This window comes from Macrobrachium rosenbergii, chromosome 5 (genome assembly GCF_040412425.1).
Source record: "Macrobrachium rosenbergii isolate ZJJX-2024 chromosome 5, ASM4041242v1, whole genome shotgun sequence".
In the NCBI taxonomy this organism is placed as follows: Eukaryota; Metazoa; Arthropoda; class Malacostraca; order Decapoda; family Palaemonidae; genus Macrobrachium; species Macrobrachium rosenbergii.
The window spans coordinates 68,186,653-68,208,473 of NC_089745.1; the positions used below are offsets into that span (position 1 = coordinate 68,186,653).

Consider the following 21,821-nt stretch of genomic DNA (forward strand, 5'->3'; position numbering starts at 1 on the left):
AGAGATCGGGAATGTAGGGGAGACAAGACACATCCACCCTCCTCCTGCAAACCTGTTTGTCCGCCCCGAGTGGGGGCGGGGTAGGTAGGGGATAGGGAATGTAGGGGAGACATGACACATCCACCCTCCTCCTGCAAACCTGTTTGGCCGCCCCAGGTGGCGGCGGGGTAGATAGGGGATCGGGAGGGTAGGGGAGACATAATGGGCAGCGCCGGGTTCCAGCGCAGCGTAGCGCGTGCCATTAAGCTCGTATATAAATAATGTTTATCATCTGTCTGCTTCCTGGGTTCTGGGACTCGGATTTAGCTGTGGTTGCTTTCATGAGGACCACTTTGTATACGATTAAAATGAAATTATTGATTATAGAAAAAGAACATCTTAATTCAGTGTTGATATAAAACAACGGATTCGAAAAATATATTATTATTATTACTTTGATCCCTTATGAAACTCGAGTATCTGAAAGAGTCTGTCCGTTTTTTGATACCCCCGAAAAAAAGTTGCTATTATAATAAAAATATCTGATTACTGTGCAACTTTATAATGCTGTCAATGCAGCGTTTTCTTATATGAAAGAAGCGCGAATAATTCCTTACTGCTTATTGAAAAATGAGCTGCTTTAATCTTTGTCAACATGGAAAGCCGCAAAAGAATGTAGTATTGGTGGAAGACTCCGTCCTTTGTAGGCTCTTTGTAATATGGAAAAATTTCTCTGAATCAGTCATTACTTTTTACATTTGAAATAGGCTGTGCTTCCCGTCAGATTAGTTTTTCCCGTGATACAGAGTATGAAAATATTTTGCATTTGATGTTTGTTAGGTTTTGATGGCTGTTGAAAAACGAGAATTTTTGTCTCAAGTTATTAGAATTTATATTTTAGCGTTGGAATTACGTAGCTTCTCCAAAATAATCATTGTTTTCCGAGGAAGAAATAAGAAAAACCAATATTTTTGTCTTGGAGTTATTTTGTAATAAGAAAAAAATATTACGCTTCTTATTCACTCTTTCACGGGTGGTAGCCATGGTAGAAAAGGTTGTATTCTTAATTATACGGGTCAGGTAAATTTTGTTTCTGTTGAATTGCTTAACCTTTTCTTTTGAAAGTAGCGTTGCGTAAAGGTTCGTTTAATGCGTGTTGAATAGGTTATGAATATTTAAGAAAACATTATCTGTGATAAACTGTTTATGAATGGTAGAGGGTGGATTACTATCGATACATACTGAGCTCATAAGGGATGTATACAAAGTTACAGTGAGTTCATGTGGTTGTGAAAACTTTTAGCGGCGAGAGGTCGACGATTTAAAAAAAAAAAGTATGAATTGAAAAGCGATGCCTGAAAACGATTCGGGAAATAAAGAGGAAGGTGGACATTGCTATATTTTGGAAGTGTTAGTGAGACGGATCAGATTGGTTGACACTCGAGTTACTGACCGTAAGAGTATCTGTAGCATTGTGATATCTGGCACGTAGATGAAACGAGACTAGAACAATAAAAGCAGCAACGGCGGTGGTATTGATTTCCGGGCAAAATTAGACTTGAATTGTTTATCACACACAGAGCATTTGATTAAACGCTGTCAAAGGAGTGGTGTGCGTTGATCTCACCACAGAGGAGAACAATCCTTCGTAGCAGGACGACGAGTCCCATTTAAATCTGCAGAGCATGGTTTGGATGTGATTTAATGTATCCGTCGCCTAAGGGCTCAGCCAACCCCCTAAGGCTGGCTTAAGACCATGATGCACATGCAAGACAGAATGCCTCTAATCCTTAAGTTCCAATAGATTCTCTGGATTCAATATCATAAGGCTGAATTGTTTTATCGGAGCGGGGAGAGTGATATAAAAATTTATGAGAGGAACCTGATTTCGGAAGCATTGAAACATACTACGTACTCCCTACCCAATTTGCCAGACATAAGATTCAGCCAGCTTAAGAACGAACTTAAAGGGAAGTCCGAGAATGACAAGGGTATTAGTAAAACGCAGAATCATTCGCTTAACAATGGGGGAGAGAAGACGGGATTGAAAGTCATTCACCAAAAAAAAAGAGAATTTCATGGAAGAAACAGATTCCTAGCAGATGTATTGCCATCCAATACAGAAGCCTAAGCGATGTTTAGGGCAGTAACATCTGGGTTGATCAAAGAAAATGGGAAAGAAAGCTCTCCGTAGATTGCGAGGTGATAGGGCCAAGGGCCGTTGGTGATTGAAGCAACCTTAGAAAGAATGTCGTCTCCTGCTGACCCTTTTGCATTCTCAATTATCATCTACGGCCTCGCCCGAGAGAGGAAGGAGATGAAGAGAGTGAAAACAGGTTTCAGTCCTTTTACAGTTACGGTCTGGGTAAAAAGAAAGAGAGAAAACGAAAAAAAAGGGTGAGGAGTGATTAAGAAACCAGATCAACGGGTGAAAATGGTCATCCTGCCTGCTATGTCAGAGAGAGAGAGAGAGAGAGAGAGAGAGAGAGAGAGAGAGAGAGAGAGATTTGGATCATGATCTCTCTAGCACCTGGCATGCTTCAGTTTAATTTACTGGTAATAATCTGTAAATTCTAGTTGTAGGGATGATGATGATTATTTTATGGTCACCACATGGATTATTGACACTGTATTGAGTATTACTTTCTTTTTTATACGTTTTATACATTTGTATTATTTTTCCAAGAGTTGTCATAGAAATTATGCACATAACTTTATAGAAACAGCGTAAAATTGAATTTACTACCCTTAATGACAAGTGATTAAGAATTGATTATATCATGAATTATAATTAGTCTTTTGCACTTCAGATATAAAGAAATCACGATGCTAATGAAATTCAAAGCTTAACACCGAAAGTCCATGTTGAAAAAGAAGGCCAGCCGCAATGAATTAACGACAAAGAGTCTAGATTCTTCTAAATGGCAGTTGTACCACTGTCTCGGAAGATAACGGAGTCTTTCAGCTTACCTTAAATAGTCAGGTCAATGAAGATAAGGCAGTGGACAACGTTCGCCGACGAACCTCCTCCGATGATATCTGTTGTGTTTCTTCACTGGCTTATTACCCTTCTATAGGATTGTAGTTGTATTCACGCTATCTCGTTAATCGTTTGCCAAAGATAAGAGTCAAAACGGAATACCTGACCAACGCTGTCAACGAGCAAATCTATTTCAGTAGCTTCGTGACCTCGGCGGGGGGTGGGGGGGAGGAAGGTTTTTGTTGTTTTACATCTTTGTTTACAGAGGCGTTACTCGTCGAGCTTTATTTCAATACGTCGGTTCGGTTGGTTTTCATGGGTTACTTATGTATTCTTGTGCTCTTGTGAAAGAGTTTTGATTCGAGTGATTCTCTGCTGGAGGTTTTTTTTTTTTTTTTCATATTCTTTTCGAAGTTATTTATTAGAGTAGAGGGATGCAAGTAAATTAGATTCAAGATCGGTGAAAGCACAATAATGTATTTCAGGATCGATGAATGTGTATGAATTTATATCAGTAACGAGGAATGTGGGTCAATTTATTTGTAGATGGACGACTATATAAAATTTATTTCAAAATCGATGAATGTTTAAATTTATTTACAAATAATTGAATGTGAATAGGTTGATAACAAGATCATTCACGTGCATACATTTAGTTCTGTATCCATGAATAAAATATATTGGAGGATCGATGCCCATGTGTCATATTATATCAAAATCGAAGAATGTGCTGAAACTGAGCTCATTATCAGTGAATATGAATAAATTTGTTGAAAGATCAGTATGCGTACATAAATTTTTATAAAGGGTTATTATTTTCGGTGATAAATTTACCCCGATACCGTTTGATGACCAAAGAAAGGGAAAGGGAGATTCCTCACCTGTGCACAGAAAGCAATCACACAGAACAGAATGGACAACAGGTGCAGGTGTACAGAAGCCATTGTGGAGACGGACCTTCACTAATCTGTCTGTTTTTACGTCTGATTCCTGCTTTTCTGTCGCCATCGCTCCTTCCTCTTGTAGTTTCTTTTTTCGGATGAGTTCCTCTGACCGGAAATAAATAGGCCTCTTCTGTGAGCGCTGTGTCTGTTGGACATTTTGGACAAATGTGTAACGAAATTCCCACGTAAGAGAAAAAATCTCATCCTGTAAACCTAATGCTATAAAATCAAACGATGAAACTTATGTGTATTAGAAGAGAATACCCTCAGTTTCTTTTCCTCTATGGTATGAACGTACCAAATAAGCGATTTGTGTTAAATACTTAGGTATTTTCGATGCAGAAACAGATTCAGAATATCCTAGCGCCAGTTGTCAATGATTCCATTTCTTCCAAGTTGCCGCTAAGCCGTTCACGTGTTTGGCCTAGCGGCTACTTGGAGGAAACGGAAGCATTTACAACTGGCTCTAATCATGACCGAAAAACAACTTAAGCCTTATTTGGTATGTTCATATCTTACAAAAACAAAAATGAGAATATTCTTTCCCAGTTGATTCAGGTTTCATCGTTTGATTTTATAGCATTAAGTTTACAGGATGAGATTTCTTTCTTATATGTGGTATTATTTTCCAGAACTTAGGAACTTGATATTTAATTTCAAGGGTTAATTCAGGTGTGTTTTAATTAGTTACTAAAGTTATGAAGAATTGGAAAATATGTTTGCTAGCGTTGCCTGAGCTTTAGGTTACTTTGAAAAAGAAGATAATTTTAATTTGTTTGGTCGTCCTTTTGAATTTTGTAAAATTTTTAGTGCTTAGTGCAATCATGTTTGATTCAGAATGACAATATCACACTTATGTGATTTAAGATGAACGCCCCATTAACTAAACATAAATATTAACTTTATTTGTGATTTTTTTTCAGGACTTGGATGCGTGGTTAAAGGCAGTAAAGTCTCCACGCCGCTAACTTGAAGGTAAATGATCACGTCTGTTATTTTTTCCTCTCTTCCATTCCCTGACAATCGGCCAGCCATATCGTCCGCTGACCTTCTTGAAGGATTCTTCCTTTCTTCTTCCCTAACTCTTTCCGGGACTTGATATACGTGGATTTTTCTAGTTTTTCACATGTGTTGTCAGGTTTCTTTTAAGCTTTTAATGGTCATGCAGTCGATAGAGGTATTAAAGAGAATTGTATGTACATGTTTATATGTGGATGAAGATATTAGGTTATACGGGACTTAACACTATAGCCTGCATAAGATACACACAAACACACACTCACTCTCTTTCACACACATACACACACACACACACACATATATATATATATATATATATATATATATATATATATATATATATATATATATATATATATATATATATATATATATATATATATATATATATTATATATATACACACAGTATATCACAAAATCCACCTGTGATTTTGTGATATTCTAAAGCACATGTTCTTCGTGCTGCATTTATATATATATATATATATATATATATATATATATATATATATATATATATATATATATATATATATATATATATATATATATAATATATATATATATATATATATATATATATATATATATATATATATATATATATATATATATATATATATATATATATATATATATATATGTATATATATATATATATAATATATATATATATATATATATATATATATATATATATATATAAATATATATATATATATATATATATATATATATATATATATATATATATATATATATATATATTTATATATACATTAAATGCCTTTATATGAACAATTGTTGATTGAAAAGACATTTGTATCGTCAACCAAAATTTTTCGGGTACGTGTAGGCGACGTTGGTCTTTGAGCGAACTGAGAGCTCTCAGGCTTTAGACACTTCATTTTCTTCCTGGGAAGAGTGAACTTTCTGCGTGGAAGGAAGGAGAGTTGGGTCTTTTTATGCGGCACGTACACTCTCCTCATCCTGTTCCGCCCTTGCAAAAGAAAGTCGTTCTCACTTCTATCAAGGTCACTTCGTGCCCTCAGGCATTTGGTTGCAGTATTCTCTGGGATACGGGTTTAACGCTTGAAGATGTTCTCCGGTACAAGTTCGTTTTTGCGAAGGTTGTCGACTGGTGGAAATCTGGCGCATTGAAATTTACTTCCCATACTTTCCGTTTCTTCTTTTTTTATTTTTCAGATGAGGGACTTTTTTCTCGGAATTTCAAGGTTTTTTATTAAGATTTTTATGCGGAATCGCGAGTTTTCTTCATGAACTAGCTGTGGGCATCCTGTAATTTTAGCGAGTTTATAATAATAATAAAAAAAAGCTAAGCTGCATTTTCTTTTTTAACAGATGAATTTTGCTCTCCCTTTTAGCCATAACCAAAGTCTAGGGATCATATTTTGTAACGTTGCTTCTCATCACTCATGACCCATCACTAGGTTCCTCTTGTGCGAGTGTATGGGACTGAATATATGACCTCGTGTTGTGCCCTATCTTGCTGGTGTGAGAGTTCCGGGTGTGTGCGAGATTTACTGGCTGATCCACAGACCAGAGCTGACTGTGATTTAATGCTGGAGAGCATCTCGCACACACACACACACACACACACACACACACACACAGAGAGAGAGAGAGAGAGAGAGAGAGAGAGAGAGAGAGAGAGAGAGAGAGAGAGAGAGAGAGAGAAATTCTGCATGGGAAGAGCAGATTCGTTTGAGCATCTTCGAAAATTTATGAACTGTTGGTTCTTTCATGAGCAGGAACTATCTAAATATTTGCGTTTCTGCATAATTTTGAAATCAGACATTTCACTTGTAGGGATGAATGTTAGCTTACTTTCACTCGTAAATATGTAAAACTAAGTGCGGTTTACCAGTCTTACATACTACCGTGGTCGATATGTTTTCCACCTTAGAATTATTGTATGAATCTTCATTCTTTATATTATGTTTGAGAAGGCGGTGCTATCTAACTTTCCAAAAAGAAACCATTATCACTCGCTGCAAGCTTGACTGATGAAATATTTGACTCATTTTATAAAAAATGAGCAAGATGCAGATTATATCTCTGACTTGCTCTCTCATCCCACGCCTGTGTTGAGTTTTCTCTCGGCCTATTTGTGTGGGAGGGGCCGCAACCTACCTACCTACCTACCTGCCTTGTTTCTCCTCCTTATTTGACAGATTTACCTTACGTCGTTGTACTTATTCTCTTCTTTATAGTGCGTGAAATTTATCTGTCCAAAATGATTGAATTTATGATGTGGGTGAGTAAGTGGTATGTATTTAGTGCAGCGTTTTGTGTTTTATTATTGTTTCAGCAAATAAGCCTTTTTTATGTCTCTTGTAAAAAGAATTTTAGAACTCCCTTATCTTGTAAGTTTAATGAATATGCAACTTTTCTACATTAATGCAATCTGTTGATGAATGATGTTCTTAATCTAAGGACACACGGTCGGATCAATGTAACATGTTTGATATACCGTTAGTATATCGATCAGCGAAGTTGAGCAGTGTTGGATGTGGTCATTAATTGGATAGCTGACCCCATAAATTCCATATGCCGTCTGCACATGCACCTCTTAAGAATTTTTGGGGTAGGGCTTGGGGCCAGCAACTTCATCTTAAGAATTATAGTTCACACGGGCAGGGTACATTATATATATATATATATATATATATATATATATATATATATATATATATATATATATATATATATATATATATATATATATATATATATAGTATATAGTATGTATATGTATGTATTTATGTATGTGTATGTATGCGTATGTGTATATGTATATTATCTTCATACCTACGCCATCCCTACACTATGGGGTCGGTTGCCCTGATGAGTCTTCTCAAACAATTTCTATTGAAGTCATCTTCCTCCGCTAAACGGTTTTTTAATTTTGTGTAAATAACCTACCCACATTTACTCTAATACCATCCCATTCCAGAGCTTCCTGCCCTTCTCTTGCCCTCCTTTGCAGTTCTTTTTAGGTCTCTGTCTTAATCACTAGATCATCTGCACATAGCAATTCCAATAGATTTTCATTCCTAAACCCTTCTTACAGTGTATCCATACCCAGTACAAACCGACGTGGGCTAAGTTCCAATCCTTGATGTAAACCAACTCTAACTCGAAACATTTCTGTTTTGCCACAGGCTGTTATTACTGCTGTTCTTGTTCTCTTATGCATATTTCCACCAGCCCAACCAACTTTTCTAGCATTTTTATCACACACCGAGACACTGCCTCCCTTTTTATTTTCTGTAAAAGAAGACTATTGAGATGGCTTTGTCTGTCCGTCCGCACTTTTTCTGTTCGCCCTCAGATCTTAAAAACTACTGAGGCTAGAGGGCTGCAAATTGGTATGTTGATCGCCCACCTTCCAATCATCAAACATACCATATTGCAGCCCTCTAGCCTCTATAGTTTTTATTTTTATTTAAGGTTAAAGTTAGCCATAATCGCGCGTCCGGCACCGCCAGCAACACAGGCCACCACCGGGACGTGGCTGAAAGTATCCTGGGCCGCGGCTGAGAGTTTCATACATCATTATACGCTGTACAGAAACCTCGATTGCGCCGAAGAAACTTCGGCGCATTTTTTACTTATTCTTTAAAATGAATTCTTTGGGTCTATAAATGGTAATTTACTGTCCGATTACCTTCAGCCTCTTTTCCTGTGACTCTCTTATTAGGAAGACAGCATCAACTGTACCTGTCTCTATAATGAAACCGTTCTGCTGTTTACCAGTCTTTGCAATTCCAGTCAGGTATTCTTTCTGAACCCTTCAGCAAATGTTCCTTTAGTGTGATTCCTCTACAGTTGCCTCACTCCGTTACTTCTTCCTTCTGCTTAAGCACACTTACCATCAGACTTTCTTCCCATTCATTTGGCATTAATTCCTCCAAAAATTCCCATAACGGCTTCAGTATCCATTCATCCCACCTCTGTAGCCGGTACTTTCAACATTTCAATTTGTACCTCTGATGGACCTAGGGAATATGTATATATATATATATATATATATATATATATATATATGTATGTATGTATATGTATATATGTGTATGTATATATGTATATATATATATACTGTATATATACTGTATATATACGAGTATATACACATATAAATCAGCTTTGATGTTTTAAGAGCATGCATGTTAAAAAGGAATATCTCTATTGCATATTCTCTTATGCCAGATCAGGTAATTGCATAACAACGTCACGCCTTTTCTTCCGATGTCGTGATGGTCGCGATTGCGAAAATCGTTTGAAAAGTAACATATTGAATATTGCAAAAGATGTGACGTCATAGGCGACGTAGCTTATCGTTCGGGAATGAAATGATTAGGCTCTCGTTCTGGAAAGTTAAATGTCTCATTCGAATCTGATTTAATACCGTTGTCTTTGGATGCCCCACGCCTGCGGAACTCTGTTATGGCTCATTAAAACGCGACGTCGTTACAAGTCATCTCGATGATAGGCGATTTTTAAAAGGATTGTTGGTTTTAGGGTTAGCGTAGAGGGCCATTTCTGTCTTCGAAGAGATCCTTGGGTGGTCGCTTTGCCTCAAAAAGGACTCTGAAGTCTATTGCTCCTTTCTTCTCTGTTTGGCTCTAACACTTTTAGTTATTTTCATATTTTAAAATTTTCTTAGATTTCTCTTAAGGCAATGTAGCCAAATTTTCGTAAAAGGAGGAGGAAGTGAAAAAAGTTTTAATTCTGTGATATCTAATATCTGTACTTGGCAATATTTTTCCCCCAACCGACCATCGGAGTGAATTGGTTAGGTTAGAAATGACAGCAAGCTCTATTCTCTTCATTTATGTAATATACTCTAATAACGTTCGTAAAGCGTTTTTTTTTTTTACAGTGTTTTTGAGATGAATATCTTGCAGAAAAAGGGCGTCCGCTGCTAAGCACTGATGTTCTCAAAGTCTTGTAGTGAAGAGGAAAGTATATACATGTAGGACATTGACATACTTGTTGAGGATATGGACACCGATGTACTTCCACTGCGGGTTTTGCCTGGCTCTTCATATATTTATATATATGTATATATAAAATAATATATATATATATATATATATATATATATATATATATATATATTTATATATATATATATATATATATATATATATATATATATATATATATTTATATATATACATATACCTATATATATATACCTATATATATATATATATATATATATATGTATATAATTTATATATATATATATATATATATATATATATATATATATATATATATATATATATATATATATTTATATATACATATACATATATATATATATATATATATATATATATATATATATATATATATATATATATATATATATATATATATATATATATATATATATATATATATGTATATATACATACATATATATATATATATATATATATATATATATATATATATATATATATATATATATATATAAAAGGTAAAGAAGTTAACTAAAGCATAGCCAGCGAGCCTGACGATTTCGGTGCACTTAAATCTTCACCAATTGTCTAGGATATTTGCCTATGCTGTGCACACCTACGGCCATTTCATGATAACAGTTGCTAGGCGTACGCTTAGCTTACGGAGAAGCGAATTCGTAGCTTATTAGTAAACGTAAGATTTTCCAGACTTGCTGACGATTAGAATAGTAAATATCCCTCTCACCTGCGTTGCATATTGGGAATATGTGGCTCTTTGTTTGTGATTTAAATTGATGCCATCTGGCCTTCATGAAATGGCGACCGTGGTTTCTGTCGAAATCGATGGTACACCTGACTTCATAAATATCAGTACACATTGTGCCAAGTTGTGGGAACGTCTAAGAACTCCACAATATTTTTACTAAATATTATTAAGTGACTTTGTTTCACAGGTATCTATGCCATTAACTCCTCATTTTGGCAAACACGGGATTTTTAATGTTACGCTGAGGAATTGCCAGTTGTCTCCTTAACTTTCCGTGATGTGTAATGGAAATTCATGAAGCGAACTGTACTTGAGCGAGAGGGCCAAAAAGGACATAACAAAGTTAATATTTGAACGACGAAGTATAGGTTAATATTTAAATTTGTTTATATACATTTATTCTCCCTCTCGGCCCCACTTTCTCCTGTAAGAATAACCCTCCTTTTCCTCTCTCTCTCTCTCTCTCTCTCTCTCTCTCTCTCTCTCTCTCTCTCTCTCTCTCTATCTAGAGCCTGGTTCCGTAACCCAGGTCTTGAAATTGTCGGAGGACAAGTGTTTTATAAATGACTGAGAGCCTTTTATATTGACAATATTTTAGCTGCTCTTTAACACCCTTCCTTTACGACGACGAAGTGATATTTTTACTTAGCAGCCTGATTGTAATATTATTTTGTTTCCCGAACTGACTGTGACCTGCCTTGATGCTTTTAAATCTCTCCCCGGATATCCTTCCTCGTAATTTTAGCAGATATATAAGTACGATTTCATAATCTAGCCATGAGGGCTGGTCCTAAGTCCGTATAAATAAGGTGGGTTGGAGTTAGAAGGGCATCCGTTCGTAAAATATCTGCCAAAAGCATTTATGAAATAAGCCGTTCAAGATACAAACAACTGGAGGAAATTCATTAAAAACAGCGACCCCGAATAGGGATTAAGCCCAGAAGAAGGTAAGTAGGTTTTCACATCATAAAAGAGATGTTTTAGACTAATAATGGTGTAAAATTATCGCTGAGTATATTTCCGAGCAGAGAAAGGAATTTCTTACTAGTAACAATTCCCACCATACAAATGCTCTCTCTCTCTCTCTCTCTCTCTCTCTCTCTCTCTCTCTCTCTCTCTCTCTCTCTCTCTCTCTTCTTCAAAAATAAAGGCACAACATCTTCTGAGGCAAATATCATTTAGATGTATCCATTTGGGATGAGTGCATGCCAAAACAGTTTCGTTTCATAACTTTATTTCAGTTCTGCATTCTGCCAGTATCGCGTTGCTTGATCAGTGAATGTTCTCACGTAGTGAAAGTAAATTTCATTATGTCATCCGTCATGAATGGCGATAAAAACTGTAGGCAGACTTCAATCAATCTTGAATGTCTCATAATTTTTGGTGTAAGCACATTAATGTCACATTTATTTTTGGAATGGCTTTATTGTTTAACTGATCAAGCATTGTGACGCATGATTATTGACTGTTACTCGGTATATGTCTTATAATTTTCTCTCTCTCTCTCTCTCTCTCTCTCTCTCCAGAAGTTCTTTTTTGCCTCCCTAGAATATAAATGTGAGTAGAGATTTTACAGCCAATCTCCTCCAAGAGGAAGGAGGCGAGAGTTAGGCCTCCTGCTACGTCTCAGTGTGACGTAATAATTGGATGTTTCACGGCATGAAGCTATTAACACCTGCCCGTCAAAGTTAGCATGATGGATAGTCTCAATTACCTCCAGAGTCAGTGGCACGCCGAGGTCAGCATCGCTAGGGTTAAGTACCTAGGGCAAACAATTCCCCATTTATGCTTAAGATTTCGTTATCTTATTGGAATTCCATTCTGTAGTAAAACTCTCTCTCTCTCTCTCTCTCTCTCTCTCTCTCTCTCTCTCTCTCTCTCTGTGTGTGGCTAGGCTTAAGGGTTTTATCTCCTCACGGGATGAGAACGCTATTGTCCATTAGCGATCTAGATCTTCGAGCTAATCTCACACTAGTATGGCAGAACTTTCATTCCCTGAATGAAAGTTCTGTCATTTTAGTAAAAGATTAGACTTATAAGGCTTAGGGCACCGCACTGGTAATATAAGGCTCATATATATATATATATATATATATATATATATATATATATATATATATATATATATATATATATATATATTTTTTATATATATATATATAATTTTTTCTTTCTTTCTTTCTTTCTTTTTTCCATGCAACTTACTAACGCCCTAATTCTGTACAAACTAGTTTTTCGTTTTTTTCATCAGTTAATGATGTAAAAAATGACCGAAATATATTGGTTGATTATCTCCGCTGTGTGCATTCATATATTATTTGACGTCCTGCTGGGGGTGAGTCTCTCTTGCCTATGCATGGAGTATTCAGAATGAAGTTACCATGGTTAGGGGTTCGGAACGTTACGTAACGTCTCAGTGGTCGGGAGTACCTGCATTGACCCTCTCTTATATTACCGTTATCAAATGCACCCATAAGAACGGGACCACATTTGACACCAGTAACAATATTACATTCAGTATTATTGAATTATGATACAAAACGAAAAACAAAACTGAAAGCTTGGAATAATTCAAAAGAAAATATGTGAGTCACCTTCTGTGTTCCATTTACTACGTGCTACTCTTACTCTGAAGTTGGATATATATGGAACTTTACTTCTCTCGTTGCAAGACTCTTCTGGAATTAATGTGAGCTTTCGTTGTTCACACACATTAATAATATTATATATATATATATATATATATATATATATATATATATATATATATATATATATATATAATGTACAGTATATATATATATATATATATATATATATATATATATATATATATATATATATATGTATATATATATATATATATATATATATATATATATATATATATATATATATATATATATATATATATATATATGTACTATATATATATATATATATATATATATATATATATATATATATATATATATATATATATATATATGTATATATATATAATATTAATGTGTTTGTGTGTGTGTGTGTGTGAACAACGAAAGCTCACATTAATTCCAGAAGAGTCTCGTAACAAGAAGAGTAAAGCTCCATATACAGTATATCCAACTTCAGAGCAAGAGTAACGCGTCAGTAAATGGAACATGGAAGGTGACTCATATAATTCCTTTTGAATTACTTCAAGCTTTGTTTTGTCTCTCGTTTTGTATTATAAATCAGCAATACTGAATGTAATGTTGTTATTGATGTCAAATATGGTCCCGTTCATATGGGTGCATTTGATAACGTGCTTTAGTTTAAAATTGGGTATTTTGCAACGTTGAAATGATGGCTCTCTCTTTCCATCTGTGTAATGTGTGCTCTACCTTACACACACGCTATACATCCATTAGCGTTCCTTTGTATTCCAGCCTCGTTAAAGAGCTTCCCAATCACTTTGCTGTGGCCATGAAAAATGAGGTTTTGTCGGACACGAAAGGAAGGAAACTGTACAAGTGATATGATGGCGCACAATTCTCTTGCAATTGTTGCGACTGCCCATTCATACTTTTACTATTGAATCGTAGTTGAGCCCTATGTGTTGTAAACTTAAACTTATACTCATACACACACACACACACATGTATATTTATATATGTATGTATATTTATATAAAATGCATATATATATATATATATATATATATATATATATATATATATATATATAATATATATATATATATATATATATATATATATATATATATATATATATATATATATATATATATATATATATATATATATATATATATATATATATATATATATACCACACATCGTGTGTACATACATTTATTCGTCTACGTTTCTTGACCCGTGGTCACATCATCAGGACATCATCTACAGTTATAAATTAAAAGGGACATTCAGCATAAATAGTTAAAAGTAAATATACACAAAACATAAAAAAACTGTGAAAATCATTGAACTTAAACAATCGCACTTAACTATTTATGTGTCCCTTTTTAATTTATAACTGTAGATGATGTCCTGATGATGTGACCACGGTCAAGAAACGCGTAATAAATGTAGATAAAGATAAATATAAAATAAATGACATGAAATTGTCTATATAAATATATATCACTTTTGTTTACTGACGGAATTAGATAAAGATAAAGAAAATAAATGACATGTAATTGTCTTTAAATAAGTCACTTTTTGTTTATGTCAATCTAAAAAAATTAATAACATTGATGAATACTGTGGCGACGAAAAATAGTATTACGCTGTAAACTCTGAATTATAGCATCATCATCAAAATAAGCCTAATGATCATCATCATTACTGCCATGATAAGGAATCCAATGCTTGTTATGAAGGTTGCTGGCTAAAAAAACAATGTTATAATCAGTCTAAGGTTCATTATTTGCTCCTGTTTGACTTTCATTGGAGCGACTTGTAAAAAACAAGTAAAAAATGCGCAGAAATTTCTTCGGCGCAATCTAGCTTTCTGTACAGCGTATGAAAAACTCAGCCGTGGCCCATAAAACTCTCAGCCAAGATTCATGAAACATTCAGCCACGGCCCGATGGTGGCCTGTGTTGGTGGCACCTATAGCGGTGCCAGTTACACGATCGTGGCTAACTTTAACCTTAAATAAAATAAAAGCTACCGAAGCTAGAGGGCTGTAATATAGTATGTTTGATGATTAGAGGGTGGATGATCAACATAGCCTCACGGGATTTTAAGACCTGAGGGCGGACAGAAAAAGTGCGGACAAACAGACAAATAGCTATCTCAGTAGTTTTCTTTACATAAACTAAAAGGGTTGTTAGTGTTTGCAAACCAGAAGGGAGTTGTGTCTGGGCAGGTACCCATTGTGTAAAAGTCATGCATGAGCGAACGCCGTGGGACGACAAATGAATCGGAATGCATGAGGTGTCGCCCAGATGAGGACGCTCCGAAGACCCGAGACGCATGCGCCAGTATCCGGAATGTTGGAACATCCTGACAGGAATCCTCGATAGGGAGAGAATGTCTCCGTGTGTGTGTGTGTGTCGGCGGGGATTGCGGTCACTTTGGTTCTTTGCTTCTTTGATAGTGGCAGTTATTTGTTCAATAGTTATATATTTCGCATGTTTTATTTTTGCCATTATTTTCCCGTAAGTAGTTGTACTCTATTACTGCTATAACAGCAAAAAAAAAAAAAAAAAAAAATCAGCAATAAAACATCAGAGAATGAAACTGAGAAGAGAATACACACGCAATCATATAATCATACTTTGCCCCTTTCATGGTAACATGACATTGTCTTTCCATGTATTTCAGCCTTGCGTGTTTTTAATGTTATGCAATATTTAGATTTCCCTTGTCTTTAGGTGTTAAGTGGTATTTTGGTGCTTATACTAACTTTGTCAGACTAGATATCCGTGTCACACTTTTGCCCTATGTAATGAAGAGAAGTAGGAGTTTACTATAAGAATAAATAGCGCAGATCATCGATTCACTTTCATCAGTTTGTATGATTATTTAGGGCTAAAGTGGCACATCTCGTCTTGTGCACATGTCTGGTTGTTTGTCAGATTTCATTTTTGGCTACGAACGAGATATGTCTTGTCAAGAGTACACCCAACAGGCAGTTTCGTCCACCCGACCAGTGGCTCAGTCATGTCCCATCGGAATAGAAGGTCGTTCTCAGAACCGCTGGCTCCATCGTAGGCCGTCCGACTCCTTAGCGTAGAGCGAGACGCCAGTTCCAGTCTTAGACTCAGTACCCACTTGGCATCAGTGAAGTGAAGACGTGTCTGTGCATACCAAAGCTACGGTGTCTCTTAATGAAACGGAAACTTCATTATTATTTTATTGTGCTCCCTTGACCTGTTGGATCTAATTTGAATACATTCATGTAAGCAGCTGCTCTGTATCTTCTTGGTGAGTGTGCCTTATAGAATATTAATTGCATCCTGTATAGAGCATAATTTGTTTAAATCATGTAGACATGTCATATTAATTTATATTCCATTATGCCCCAAGTGGTTTGTTTATGCTTTTCGTGTCTTGATTTTAGTTCTCAACAAAAATAAGTTTTTACATACGGACATAGCTTTTGTTCTGCAGAGGCTAAATAACTCATATTTTATTCTTTAGATGTCTTTCTTTTTTTGGGGGGTTATATTGCTTTGTTCGGTAAAAGATGTTTATTTACGGAGGTGTAGCTCACATCGTCTAGTTCATACCGAGTTTAAGAAGTTAACTGAAATTTTTTCGTCTGGTTTCCTTGTGCGAATTTTTTGGTTTTTATGAAATTTTATTTGGACAAATTAATAGTGAGTCTTGTAAATACGATCATTCCAGGCAAATGAAGTAGGCCTGTCCCCCTTAACTTTGTTAATTTTCTCGCGATTATTGTTGCCATAACTAGAGACAGTTTCCCTGTTCCTGTTGACGGTCGAATCTGAAGCTTTTTCTGCATGAGGATTTATTCTGCTCTATTGGTAAGATGCCTCTCATGGCGCTTTTAAGATTTGCTCTACTCTTCACTGAGGCACATTGCAGGTTTGGTGGCATCCCTCAGATGTTTCATGTAAAGTGTAAATGCTTTAGTCCGTCAGTCTAGTCACTACCCAGCCCATACCCTTCCCCACTCTTAACGCGGGTATTTCTTGTCCCGTGTTCAGTTCTTTGTTTCTCTTGTAAATTCTGCCAGAGCCTGGCCGATTTTGATTACCTTGCACTGCTCTGTTCCCTTTGACTGAAGAAAAAATCCAATAATCATCAGATTCCCTTATTTTGTCTTTTTTTTATATATGATCTTTGTCGCATAAGAAAATGAGGCGGTATGTCATCTTTACATTGTGGCGACTGTTTTGATAAATAACAGTTTCGACGAAGCGTCTCGATTAAGACTGGCTGATCAGTTCACTGTATTAAAAACATTCACAATCATTATTTCATATTCCTTCGCAGACCTAGTGGGGATCACGATTGCGTAAATGCTGCCCACTGGTTGCCTATCGTTTTTAGCATTGTGAAACAATTTTCGTCTGGATATTACAATTTATAAGATCCTTCTATAATATTCCATAGTAAGCTAGGATTATCAAATTTCCTTTTATTCCTCACGTTTCATAACTTGCAGAAGAAACCTGGGGTAGAGAAGAACACAGCCTACAAGAGTTTAATCATTCCTTACCGGCTGTGATATGGAATACCAGTTTTTGTTGTATGTCGCAGATACGCCTACCTGGATGGACAGGACCTGTGACATATCGTTAATTCTTCATTACTGGATTAAATCTTTTGGCTGTCTATGGCAAATTCAACCAGCAGGATATGACCTATAGTGGCGGATAGTTTTGACAGTATGCCTGTGTGTTCAGCTTCTAAATTCTTTATCATTTATTTATTTGCAGATTTCTCTCTCTCTCTCTCTCTCTCTCTCTCTCTCTCTCTCTCTCTCTCTCTCTCTCTCTAGTAATATTCTATAAAGGCCTAAAATTGCTTTGTCATTACTTCAGGAGGTTATTGGGTCTTGAAAGGGCTCTTACGTCATATTTCAAGGTGAAGAACAGTAGGAACATGCACCATGGTAATTATATTATTTATCATCCTATTGCATGCGTCCCACAAGAAGCAAGACAGTCGTTTCCATGTGTCTGTAAAATGCAGACACCCGGGTAATGTCTGTAAAAACAAATCCACCTTTGCCGTCACGGCTGCGTTTTCATGCTTTCAGAAGCAAGTAACTATATATATATACACATACATATATACATATAATATACATACAGTTTTTATGCGATGATGGTTATTAGTTACCTCGACCATCATTTCTTAATCAAGTTTGCAATGTGATATTGAAGATGCTGTAGATTATTATCAGCAGCACACTTCCTTGCCTGTGTACAACACCAAAGGTCAAAGCGACGTTATCTTGAATATGGGAGTCCTTGGTGGTGGTCGTCACGGCGACACCTTCTTAGAAAACGTGAAGCGAATAAGTGTAGGGTAGACATTTTTAAAGGGGACGTTGGTTGAAAAGCTGCATGTCAACAGATGGCAGTTATGCAAAATTGTGTCGAAATTGATACGAAATTGTAAAATCAGTATCTGTTCTTGTTCTTTTGAATTTATTTGCAAATGAAAGATTCATAATTCACTTAGTATGGATTTATCCGTTATCGGGATGAGAAATGTATTACAATTAACAGACAAGGAAAAAATTAATTGACTGATTATTTAACACGAGTAGCCTGGCAATATGACTGGATATCGACGCCGCCACAGCAAAAAAAAGAATTTGTGATAAAGCAGTAACAAGGGCATTTTTATGTCGAATGATCAGTGGAGCAGACATGATTTTGAAAAGTGAGTATGAGATAGTCTCTCTCTCTCTCTCTCTCTCTCTCTCTCTCTCTCTCTCTCTCTCGTCTAGGTTTTCAAAAGATTTATTTTTTTATTTTTTAGTACAGATCTTTCTTGATGTTTTGGACATGAACGTCGTGGTATACGAACGCTTTTTTTTTTAAATTATACCCGAGAATTTTCGCTGCAGTTCTTTTGGACGAAAGACGAACACGAGAAAGAAAGAAACACGCACTCCTGTTTGTCACGAAATGACGTGATCGTTGTGTGTGTGTACCAGACGACTTTATCCTTCTTTTTGGAGACCGCTACCACAGTTTTTTTTCCTGTTTTTCCTTTCACTAAATGGCCTCATGCCAGATGTTCCCGTAAGGGGGTTTTGCTGTCAGTGCACCTCAAGCGTTGCACTGTAAGCATTACTTAAGGTTCTGTGCAGCGTTCCTTCGGCTCTAGCTGCCACCCCTTTCATTCCTTTTGCTGTGCCTCCGTTCATATTCGCTTTCTTCTGTCGTACTTTGCACCCTCTTCTAACAATATTTCATAATGCAACTGCAAGGTTTTCTTCTTGTTACACCTTTCAAACCTTTCTGCTCTTAATTTTCCTTTCAGCGCTGAATGACCTCATAGGTCCCAGCGCTTGGCCTTTGGCCAAAATACAATATTCCTATTCCTCATGCCAGGTGTTGCATGATGCAGGTCACACTGCCGCAGAATAATACGAACTTTCAACTTTCTCGTGTTTTTACCGATGGATGAAGAGGTGGTTATTTGATAACCTTTGTCGTTGCCAGATATCAGTCGCTGATTATATAGTATATGTCATTTCGCTTCATGCAACGATGATTCATTGAAATCGTGTTTTGATGTTCGAGGCATTCTGGCAATAGTTTGTTGTTTGTAAGTGGGATTTGTCGTTATTCTTTATATGAGCAGTATACCCGATATGTCTTGTAGCGATTAATGTTACATTGGAAAATCTTCTAAGAATAATCGTAATACTGTTTTAGTATCACATCTATAATTATTCTTCTTTCTTTACCTCATTCTTTACCTGGTTCCTGAGTTAGTGTTTGACGTGTTCCTGATAGCGTCAGTATAAAGACAATTCCGTATCATTTTTTTTTGTCTTTGTTTTCTGGCACGTTTTGATAATTGCTCTAATAAATTCAGAAAGTTATAAACAATCAGAAATGTTGGTAGTTATTATTATTCTGTTTCATGAAGATCGCACATTTTTCCATCTTTTTGAATACCTTACATTATGAAAGGATATTCATTTTTTTATGTTTTAGGACCTTTCGAGCACCATCTGTCAAAACTAATCTCCTGTAGAATGGCCGTCGTCTTCGACCTTATCTCATCCTCCGTAGCCTAAGTGACTTGGAAGGTCATTTCACTTTTATCTCACCACAGACCATTTCCTATGTTAGTGAATGAAGTGAACTACTCTCTCTTCATCTCTGAGAAATCTAGGTAGATAGGCTTTTAACTTTGAGCTTATATTTTGTTTCGTTGTATATCCAGAGCTCGTATTCTGTATGAGGCGTTTGTGAGATGTTGTATTGACGTATGTTAGACACATTTCATTCGTTTATTTATCTGTTGTATTTTCATAGGAATTACGGCCTTGAAATTGTCAGTGATAATTATAAGCTTTATCTTTCATTCTTGGACTGTTGATTCAGATTTTAACCCGGTGTAAGTAATGATCCAAGGGTATCGTGTATTGTGTATATATCACTTTTTTTCGTTTTGGACTTGGGCCTGGAATAACTTCGACTATTTCGAAGACAGAACATAGAAATTTGAAACCCAATGGGACCATGATTGGGAACAGAAACTGCAAAGCGCAACCGATGTCTCTGCAGCGCTGTTTGCAGGGGAAAACAAATTAAGAGAAATAATGAATAATGTGATCCTGGTCAACGAAAAACCAGCCCCCTGCTTTTTTATCTCGAGTTCTCTAGTGCATTATTATTATTATTATTATTATTATTATTATTATTAAAAAGACACATTACGTGAAATGTTTCTATTATCTTCATGTTATATACACACTTTTACATATGAACTGTAAGAACTATGTACACTATATTGCTGTAGCTTACAAAAGCAGCATAGATAACATCAGCAACAGCTGGTCTTATCTAAAGAGAGCAGTTATCAAAATAGAACAGTTAGCTCTGTATGAGTCAGGCCTGTTAGAACTGGTCGAAAGATCAAACCACTTTGCGCTGCTCAAGGACCGCTAGAGAAGTATTACTAAAATATCCCCAGACCGAAAGAAGGACACGGATTAGCGAGGACCCCGTGTAGGTATGCAACGGACCTTGGATGAAATCAACTGCTAGAAGATAAATAAGGAAGTCACCAGACTGAAAATCATATCCCAAAGACACACTGAAACTAAGAACACTATTTCGTAAATAATTCAAGTACAAAACTATGTATAAAACAAAGAAAGTAGAAACACTATTATTATTAATATTATTATTATTATTATTATTATTATTATTATTATTATTATTATTATTATTACGAGCTTGTTGGCACGAACTACACGCGCTGGAACCATGGCTTCATTGGAACACGGCGCTGCTGTCTCCCCCACGGTCTAGGTGTATACCTAGACCGTGGTCTCCCCTGCCATCCCGGTCCCCTACTTACCCTGCCCCACCTGGGGCGGACAAACAGATTTGCAGGAGGAGGGTGGATGTCTCCCCTATTCCCCTACCTACCGCCGCACCAACCCGGGGCAGACAAACCGGTATTCTTGGGGTGG

General features: G+C 36.0%; 1 protein-coding gene across 8 annotated transcripts in view; it reads left to right on the top strand.

The window, feature by feature from the left end:
• LOC136838878 (uncharacterized) overlaps positions 1-21,821 on the top strand; it is a 532,018-nt gene that overhangs the window by 306,683 nt on the left and 203,514 nt on the right. For 6 of the 8 annotated variants that reach the window (XM_067104542.1, XM_067104541.1, XM_067104551.1 and 3 more), the window contains one exon: positions 4,827-4,878. The gene's annotated coding sequence lies outside the window, so the exon portion shown is untranslated. Of the gene's footprint in view, positions 1-4,826; positions 4,879-16,431; positions 16,607-21,821 lie in introns of those variants that run through there. The other 2 variants (XM_067104547.1, XM_067104545.1) reach the window with 2 other exon arrangements.